This window comes from Struthio camelus, chromosome 21, assembly GCF_040807025.1.
Source record: "Struthio camelus isolate bStrCam1 chromosome 21, bStrCam1.hap1, whole genome shotgun sequence".
Classification (NCBI taxonomy): Eukaryota; Metazoa; Chordata; class Aves; order Struthioniformes; family Struthionidae; genus Struthio; species Struthio camelus.
In genome coordinates, this window is record NC_090962.1 from 4707532 (window position 1) to 4717611 (window position 10080).

Here is a 10080-nt window from a genome sequence, read left to right on the forward strand (position 1 = left end):
TTAAGTTAAGCAGCTGTTTAAGTGCTTTGCTGAACTGGGGCCTTCTTACATTCCTGCCTCTCCAATGAGCATTTATGTGACATACAATGTGCGTGTGTGAACATAAATAGAGTGTGCATAGCTAAAACAGCATATAAAATATATCTATAGTGTGTGTGTGTGTGTGTGTGTATATTTGTGCGTTTGCATGCAGGCATATATAGATGTTTATCTGGATATAACAAGGAATATAAGGTATCTAAGTGTAAGCGCCCTCTTGCAGAACAAAGCTGATAATTACTGCAAACCCCGCCGGCGCTGGGAGGCTTGCACGTGTGATGTTAGGTGACAGGGCTTGGTTGCCCACGCGTGGCCGTCGTTTTAAAGTCTAACTGGCTGCCAAAGCCGCCAAGGCTGCTGATGCTCCAGGTATCGGCAGCCTGGCTGCGGTAGGTGCCTACAGCTCTCAGGAGCGGGTCACTGGGTACTTAGGGATAGGACTAACGGGCAGGAAACCGGAAGGTCACGGCCAGGCACCGTGGAAGCACGGCTCTAGGCTGCGACCTGCCTCGAGACCCGAGCGTACGACCGGATCTGCGGCTCCTTGGGCCCGGGCAGGCTGCAAGCCGAGCCAGCTTTGCTTCCCTCCGCGGAGCTGCAACCGCTCACCAAAACTAGAAGCCGCTCAATTGCTACGCCGCCCCCCCATCCCGGTCTTGCAGAGGGGAGGCGCGTGGTGCAAAGCTACGGCTGCAGCCACGGCTGTTGTTATTTGTGGCAGCGGCTGACTCCTGCCAGAGACAAGCCTTCCCCTCGGATACGTGCCGCTGAGCAGGGAGCTGGTACCACGGCTCGTCTGCGTTAACCAGCTCATACGGGACCCCGGTTACGCTGCTTCAGGGAGGAAATTCGGCGCTCGGCTTTCTGGGGTTGGATTTTTTTTTTTTTCTTTTTGGCTATCTATTGAACAAAGCGCCTTTATTCCCGGCAGACTGGCTGACCTCACGCCAGGGGAATCGCCTCCGCTCTTGCACAACGGGTGCCGGCGGGTTCCTCGCCGGGCTGCGCCGGGGCGTGCGCCGGGCGGCCGGCAGCCCTCGGCCGAGGCTCTGCACCCCCTTCCCCTGGCCGCCCGGCGTGAGAGCTGCCCCGGGGCTGGGCCCAGGCACCCCGGGTTAATGAATGACACCGGGCGGAGAGGGCAGGGAGGGGAGGAGAGGGACCGGCCCGAGCAGTCAAGTATGCAAAGCCCTTAAACCCATTTTATGGTGCGCCTCTTATCAGCGGAGCGCCGTCTCTGAGCAGAAGTTGCCTAACCCCGTGCTCTGCGCCGTGCGAGACACGTTTTTGTCGCAGTCAGTGGGAGTACGTGCGTGTCGGTACATTTTTCTCGCGGCTGAGTCGGCACTGACTCATCTCGTGGGTGAGTTTGGTGCTGCCCAGGCCGGACCAGAGGATGCTAACGTGAACTGTCCGTCCCAGGCTAGGGACTCCGTGATCTCAGCTGGTAAGAGAGGAGTTGTGACCAGCGCGGTGAGCTGTTCCCTTCATCAAAGGGAATGTTTTGCTTGTGGCCACATGGGTTTTGAAACCCTTTGATCCACTTGAAACCAGCTTAAACCTCCGATTTTTTCCCCCGGTTCAGGCTTCAGAGCGCTGCAGAGCACAATGAAGTTCTACCTGAAACCGTTAAAGACCCGCAGTGAGCCAAAAACCACATCGCTTCTCCTCCTTTTGACCTTTCTTTTCCCATCCTGGTCCTTCTTCAGACATCCTGGCCAATCCAAATTAATGGCTTCTGGCTGCAAAGACACCCAAGGCATGCCACGTGGGTCTCCGGCTTTTCCTTGCGCTTTGAGTGGTGCAGGTGGAGCTTCTCCGTTCAGCCTCACTGGGAGTCCCAGCCCGAAGCTAGCTGTAACGGAAGAGGACGACCCAGCGTGCGGACCCTCTCCCCTCTTCAGCGGTGTGCGTCAACGGTCATCTGAGGGACAGCGTCGAGGTTCCTGCCTTGTGCCCTCCAGGCCCGACCCAAGGGCAGCCGATGCCAACGGCAAGGCTCCCTGGGCTTCGCCCGCGGTTCGGGAGGCAGCCGTCTCCAGGCCGGCCGGCTGACGGAGGACGCGGCCGGACAACGGGCCCGTGGCTCGTCAGGGGCAAGCGGAGGCGGCGGTGGCGTGGTGGCCCGCAGCCCTGCCGGCCAGCCACGGGCCGGGCTGCAAGGAGGCTGCGGGAGGCCACGGTTACCCAACTGCAGGGTCAACAACCCCTCTCCTGCACTCCTCTGAGCAGCTCGCCTGCTCGCCCGCCTGCGGTGACCTGCCCGGGGTGGGCAAGTGGGCAGAGGAAGAAGAGATACGCAGGAGACGGCTTCTGCAGCCACGTCCTTGCGCAGCGGCAGCGATTTCCGTGTCGGGGAGTTCCTGTCCGGAGCAGAGGGAAGCCAGGGAGCCGGCACGATCCAGCTTTTGGCTTGTGCTGCTGCCCTGCCACACGCCGGCTCTGCCTTATTTCCTTGTGCGTGCGCGTGTGTGCGTGTGTGTGTGTGCGCGCTGTTGCCTTTGGCACCCGGGATGCTGTTTACACTTTGCATGCAGAATAACACCACTTGATATGAATCTAGCTTGGGGGGGGGGGGGGGAAAGGAAAGAGAAAGAACGAACGAATGAACCCCAAACCGTGCAGCTGAAAAAATACTGCCAGCTCCCATGGCAGCCAAGATCAACAGCGAGGACAGGCTATACGGCTCCCTAAGGGGGATAGGGATGGGTTTTGCAAACCCACTACTAATTTGTGGTGAAAATAATCATAGCAGGAAGGCAGATGGGTGCCTGCCCATCAGGACGGCTCACTCGCTGGTGGTGGAGTAGGGAGGGTATCGACCAGAGGGATTCCTTGCAGGGAACTAGACTATTTTGACAATACCACCCAGGCCACTGGGCCCCGTACAGGAGTTACTGGGTGAACTTCAAGACCTGCATTGCCTGTCAAGACCTGTCGTCATCCTTCAAGACCCGTCAATCAGGCAGGTTGGTCGCAGCGGTCTAACCTGCTCAGTTTTGCAGCAGTGTGGAGCGGTGAGGCCGAGCGCCAAGTGACGGAGATGCTGATCTCCACCCCTTCTAACACAAAGGCCTCTTACAGCTTACTTGTGGTTCGGTTAAGGACTTCTCCAGGCACTGGTGTTTGAAGACACAGAGGACGTTTTTTTCTGGCTGTCAGTTTTCCTTAAGTCCTACAGTGGTGTCATCTGGATAGAGTGAGGGATCGCCAGTACCTTCTCTGCCCTGTCTCTGTCAATTGTCTCCAGGATTTTCCGCTCTCACCCACCTTTCCAGTTCAGCTCTTTTTCAATCCCAATAGCCTTATTGGCATGACACGGTTTGCAAGTATTGCCAAAGTTAATACATCAAATGTCCGTCCCTAGGAGCAAGCATTTCTCAGCACAATTACTCCCCAAAGACTCATCCAATTCACAGACCATGGCTGAACACTGCGGTTTAATGTCCTCATTAAATAACAATGAAAAACCAAAAAAAAAAGCCCCATCAATGTCATTCTGGTTTCAGAATAGACTAAAAATCTCAGCGCAACATAAGCAGAGCTTTGGGAGTTTGTTCCAGCATTAATTTGGATTATAGGCACCCATCCAAAACTAGGCCCCTGTTGTGCTAGGCACTGCACAGACAGAACAAGGAAAAGTCCCTGGCCCAAAGAGCTTGGACAATACAGACACATAAATGATTATTCTTCTCATTTTATTGACGTGTGAGGTGCTTAGGGATTTGCCCAGGGGCGTGCAGTGAGTCAGCATCAGAGCTAGGAATTAAATCCAGATCTCCAGAGACTAAACTACAAAACCAGCTCTCCCTCCAAGATGTAAATCCCAGCTCTGCAGGCCTTCCCATGGAATTTGCACTAGTGAGGCTACTGCAGGCACTTCCTAGACTCAGAGCCGCTCGGTGTCTGGCTAGCCAATTTCTCCTTGGCTTTCCGAGGGATGTGACTGGTGCATCCAACCCCAGAGCCGTCTGCGTTTCTGCAGGGTCTGGAGCGGTGCCCATGCACTTACCCTGTGTATCTAACAATTCTCTGGGCAGTTTGGGATCCTGGAGGAGGAAAGCTGCACACATGCTGTCAGCATGTTAATTCTGTTTTTCTGCTGCTTAGCGTCTCACCGACTGGAGAGGGCTCAGATACACGCTCAAATTAGCACAGCGTGCTAAATCCCCTGCTCAGCTGAGCCAAGGTAACTGATGTGCGCATGCTCTTATTCAGCAGCAAACGCAGGTTAATTCAGTTTAGCTTAGCTGCCTGGGCTAGCAACCTAAACCGGGCTGTGTTTCACCGCGTTTGCCGCAGGGGCAGAGCTGATGGGCAGACAGTTGCCAAGGCTTAGCTGGTGCATGGTAACACAGAAAGCTTCAGGAACTCACCTCACTCATGTCTTTCAGCCCTTCAGACAGAAACTCTGTATCTGGCCTTAACAGATGAATAAACAAGAGGTGATTCACAAGGCTCAAGAAGAAACCTCGCCTGGGTTATCCCAGAAACCTGCTAGCAACAGTTTACATGCACCTTTTTTGCAGCCAGGTCCTGGCTTTCTTGGACTAGCTGAACCACAGGTCTGATAGACGTTGAAGAAACGCAGCCACACCAAAAATGACAGGACAAAGTTTGGCATGTCATGGCAATTCCCTGATCTCTCTTCCTCCTCGCTCTGATGGAAGCACTTACTAGCTACCAATCATTTTCTCTGTTAATTGTGGAGTAGAAGAGATGGACGTCACAGGCACCTCTACACACAGAGGTGTGCACAGGTACACCTCATTCAGATCAGATTTATACTACCAAGAAATCCAGCCGTGTCCCAGCCAGGATCACTAATGGTAGACCCATGGCCTTACATCCTCCCTGCTCTGGTCCTCGCTCCCATTCAGACTTGGGGTTGTTCAATGGGCCGGGAGCTGCTCCTGAAAAACAAATCAGCAGCCTCATAAAGAAAAAAACCTCCTATAGAGGCATTTGAGCGAAGATTTCCCCATGCCTGGGCAGGGAGACAATGGTGGGAAGGAAGTCGGAGCCATTATCATCATTGTTTCAAGGTTTAATCAGGCGCTCAGGGATTAGCACCTCAGCACGGAGGGCCCAGCTGGGTGGGAAGGGGCTTGGCTTCATCCACGGCAGCGGACAAAGGCCGTTTCTCTTGCTGGTGGGTGGCATACTGGCCGCCCTGCACTGGGTGGCCTATTGGCAACTTCGGGCTCCCTGCAGCGAAGGAAGGCTGGGACCTGGTGGGGAGGCTAACCATCACAGCCAGGGACAGCCGAAGGGGCAGGGAGCCCATCAGCCGGGGACCCTCCACCTCCCGCTCCCACCTACGTCAGAAGGAATAGGCGAGAGGGTATGTTTCCGGAGAACCTGTTTTCCAGATCCCTTGGCATCCTTCCACTGCTCTCAGCGTATGCGTCATCATTTTATGAGGCTGCTTCGTTCCCCGGGAGCCCCCATCTCCTCCCTTTCTCTCTCACACACACGCATTTTATTTATTTGTTTATAACACTTTGCCTATCCCCAGGATGCCTTTCATCTGCAAGCGCTTAACCTCTTCAGCGACGGAGGACGGAGGGCAGCAGCTCTGGGAGGCAGAGCCGGCTCCCCCCTCGGTTTCAGACGGGACAGAGCTGCGTCCTGCAGGTCGTTCTCCTTCCCTGACGTCTCTAATATCACCTACAAGGCAAAGGCAGAGTCTGCTTATGCCGGAAAGCTGTCATGCACACTGAGTAGGAGTCAAGGTGGGAAAGGTCCCCCGGCCCGCACATTTTCTTGGCTCCCCCTTGTTCCTTTGCAGTTCTTCATTGTGGAGGCCCCAGGCATCAGTGCTCAGCCCCGTGCAAAGCTGCATCGCTTCAGAGGGGAGCCGATGTGCAGTGGCGTGAGCTAAACCCGTGCCAAAGGCGGTGCGAGTGCTCTTACAGCCACACTAAACCAGGCGTCGCCTAACACCAAACTGAGATGAACCCAACTTGAATGGTCTTTTACATCAGAGGGAAAAAACAGCTTGGCTTTCCTGTCCTGGGAGCATGGAGTAGGTACAACTAAACCAGTGTAGGAAGAGGAATATGTGCAAACGGCAAACACTTCCTTGCCAGTAAGCCAGTGCCGTCCTGATCTTGGTCAACTGATGCGAATTTCCCTTTCCGAGTTCTCCTGCTGCTTTTGACAGTGTCCATGGACCATGGATGACTTGCTCCTGCTTGGCATTTGTGTGATGGAAAGAACGGGTGCTTAGCATTTAGGTAAATGAAACACTGGAGTTTGACAGAACTGGTATTTTGTTCCTGTAACCGCCAGGCTTTTTGTCGGGAGCTGCCAGGAGGGAGAGGCAGCTCCCAGCCGCAGCCCCGGCAGGCTCCCGCGCTCCTGCTAACTTTGCTCGGATGCGTGCAAACGTGGGCGTTGGGGATGTTTCGAAAGCGCTTTCCAGCCTTATGGACTACGGGTAGAGCAACACAGGCTTGGCCAGCGGGAGCAGAGGGCAGCTCCCCAGCACGGCGGCAAACCACCGCCACGCCAGCACCGGCAGTAGGTCTCTGCGCCGTGCTCCAGCCTCCCCACGAGCACCGCCGCCGGAGCATTACTCCCATTTCCTCCTGGCCCCGGCGGATAACAGCCCTGCTGTGCCAGATGCTGTCCAAACACTGCTAGAGGGACAAGCCTCTGCCGTCCCCAGCTGCGGGACAGAACGAGTGTTCATCCTCGCTTCAGCACTGAAGAGCAGAGGCCCAGGGAAATCCTAGCTGAATTTTTCAGCGGCCGGCTCTCAGGGGAGAAGGGGGACCGATTGCATCCCTTCGCCTCTTCAGCAAGTCACACGGATCCCATTAGCCCTTTGCTTGACACGAAACAGAGCCAAGACGGGCTGCTAGCACCGTCCCCCCCCCCCCCCCCAACCCTGGCTCCGCAAGAGATGCTGCGCAACGAAAACCTTCTGGTGAAATCCGGCCAAAGCGCTCCCGCGCCCGTGCCCAGGCTGCAACTGCCTTGGAGCCATCTGACGGTGTCCTAGGGCTCGCGCCGCCATCTGCCTCTTGTTTACAATGCACACTTCTCCTCTGCGTCCCTTCCACGCCACGAGGGAACGCGCCAGCACCGACGGACAGACGCACATCTGGACAGCGGCGGTCCCAGCAGAAAGCAGAGGCTCCGCTTCCGCCCCTGCCGCAGGCCAGAGGCCACACCGCCGGACTGACAGAGCAAGAAGGGAGGAGGGCTGAGGATGGATTTGCATGCAGGTGTTACTACTCATCCTTGCAGCTATCTATCTATTTTTTTTTTTTTTTTAGGTAGGAAATATTTTGTATGCTACGACAGGCGTGTTTTTGCATACAACTGCTGCTTGGTGGCAGCCTATATTTGCATGAGGGCTGAGGAGGGACACTGGAGACAAGAAAACTTGAACCAAAACCAGAGCTCATCTAAGGAATCAGATCACTAAAGGAATTTGCTCAGGACATCCATATTTTGGTTGGAAGGAAGTCCAAGAGCATCTTCTCAATCTGCTGTCGTTGGTACACGGGGGTTGTTTTTTATCGATAGATCTCCAAGGCCTCAGCCTCCTTATCCCCGTTTGAGAAATGAAGCACTAGTGGAAGGAGGTGCTGTTGTTTTGCATAAGGCGACCAGGACCATCGCAGCTCGCCCGAAGGTCCCAGCCACCAGACACAGCTGGAAGTGTCCCGCAAGCAAAGCGTCGTTCGCAGGGGGCTGAGAGCGTCACAGCTCGGCAGTAACTCCGTGACCCAGAGCTGCTTGCCTGCCAGTCGCCAGCAATGTCCACCTGCCGTTAAGAGCAGAAGCGTAGCCCGTACGGAGAGCAAAGCCTGAGGTTGCCTGCAGCACACGTCCTACTTGGAGTTACAGCCCAAGTGGATTAGCGAAAGTCAGGCATAACTGCTCCAGCCCTTCCCAGTCTCTTCCTCCACCGCAGGTTAAGGCTATACAGGAACATTTTGTTGATTTAGACTGATCAGCAAGCGCATGGAAAAATCCCACCCAGCCTGGGCGAGCCATGGGAGCAGGATTTCTAGAGCAGATGTAATCATACTGGCAAACTGGAAATACCCCACCCCTTGGCCAGCAGGGCGTTAGGAGAACTCGTGCGATCCCTGTGGGCAAGAAAGCTCCTTATCAGCAAACGCTGCGCTTTCTTGGCCCTGGCACCCTCTCGCTAGCAAAGCTTGGTCCCAGCATACCCTCTGCTCCTCCTTCCTCTGCCTTTAGTCTTTTCATCTCTTTTCTCTCTCCCGCCCATTTTCATTTCGTCCTGACAACTTTTTTTCCTTGCAGAACGTGGGAGGGATGAAAGCTGCAGATAATTAATAACCCCAACACTTTCAGCTCTGTCTGTGCGGGAGAACTCAAGAGATTCCTGCTCCCTCCACCTCTGCCTCCCCCCGCAAACGCTCTCTCACTTCCAGTCATGTGCTGTCTGTTCTCATTGCCTGATAAATCGCAGCTGACAGCTCTTGCTCCAGAAGACCTGGCTTATTTTTTTTGCGTGCTTACAGCTAGGGGTTCAGTTTGCGCTGGGGACAGCGGATGGCTTAACAGCTCTCCCGGGGTGCAGCTGATCAGCAGACAGCCCCCCGTTTGCACGAGGCAGCTTCTTGATCGGCGGCCGAGATTATCTGTCTTCCGGGGTAAAGCCACGGTGAGGAGTGGGGACTCCCCGTCTCCCTAGCCACGAGGATGGCAGGAATTATATCTCCTTCCCCTTCTCTCTCTCCTGTTCAGTTTCTGCCAGCTGGTTTCCAACACCTCTGCAGGTCATTCAGGCTTAGGGCAAGGGTGGCTGCTCTTCTTGTTTACTGGCTTCTGTTCTTTCCCCCCGCCGAGGCAGGTGGAAGTAAGTGCTTTGAATATAAAGGGAGATTCGCTGGAAAGGCAGGCCCTAAAGGAACAAGAGGCTTGGGACAGCACTTTGTAGGGGAACGGATCGGTGCTGCTGCCGAAACTTCCTGAGCAAACAGCAGGAGACACAACACGGAGGGGCGAAGGAGAAGCTGCTGCTGACCTCTAACCACCTCCCAAGAGCAGCGTGGGAAATTCAGTGCCGGATCCATCCGTGTGCAAGAGGAAAGAGCCAGGCAGATACTGAAATCTCTCTCTGTGTCTCTCCTAACGGAAGCACTGTTTCTCCTAAGCATCAATTTTGCAGCAGCCTGGTCACCAGGAACCTCGCCTGCGTGGCTGAACCCTGGAGGGGCCTGGGTCCGTGCTTCCCCCGTGGCAGCCGCTTGCCTGCGCTGCCTTCTGCAACGCAGGCCGAGGCCGCTGCTTTCATGCAGCAGCGCAGCTTCTCCTCCATAGATCCGTTTTGGCTGCTGGACTACTTTGTTGGAAAGACTCCCCCGCGTTAGGTGAGGGACTGAGACCTGCCAGCTGCTGTCGTGCAGCGCGCAGAGCCTGTGCGTACCCTGTGCCCTTGCTCTCGGGGTCAGCTGGCGAATTAGGGCTGAAAGACCGTAGGTCTTGCAGCTTCTCTTGAGCTGTCCCCCTTCTCCACCACTTTAGAAGTTCTGGATGGGCAGCTCCCTCAACTTCAGATGTAAGTGGTGTTTGTCTTATTTTTGGTGCTTCTTTGCTTTCTCTCTCCCCTCTCCTCTTCCCATTCAAAGAACTTGGGAGCCTGTGGCTTTCTTCCATTTGTGGGCTTACTTTAATCTCTGTTACAGCGTTTTGTCTCCTTACCTCCTGCCTGGTGCCGGAGCTGTAAGACAAAGAGGTGTTTACACTAGTAGGCTGCCCAGGCATTGAGGCCAGAGACAAACAGCACAGCGGAGGGCGGATAGAATTGAACGTTTCAACATTTTTTTCCATCTGTCCCCAAAACCAATATTGACCCAAGACCCCTGTGTGGCTGCTTTAGTCAAAGTTTTACCAGACTAATCAACTTTTCAGAGAGCAGGCCCCAGGAGCTTGGGCCTGAGGGGAGATGAGGACAACAGTGCTCCTGAGATGGGAACCATCCCACCGGAAAGCATGTCTCCCCTCCCTGGACAAATCATGAGTTTTATCACCCAGCACTAAAGAGCTGAC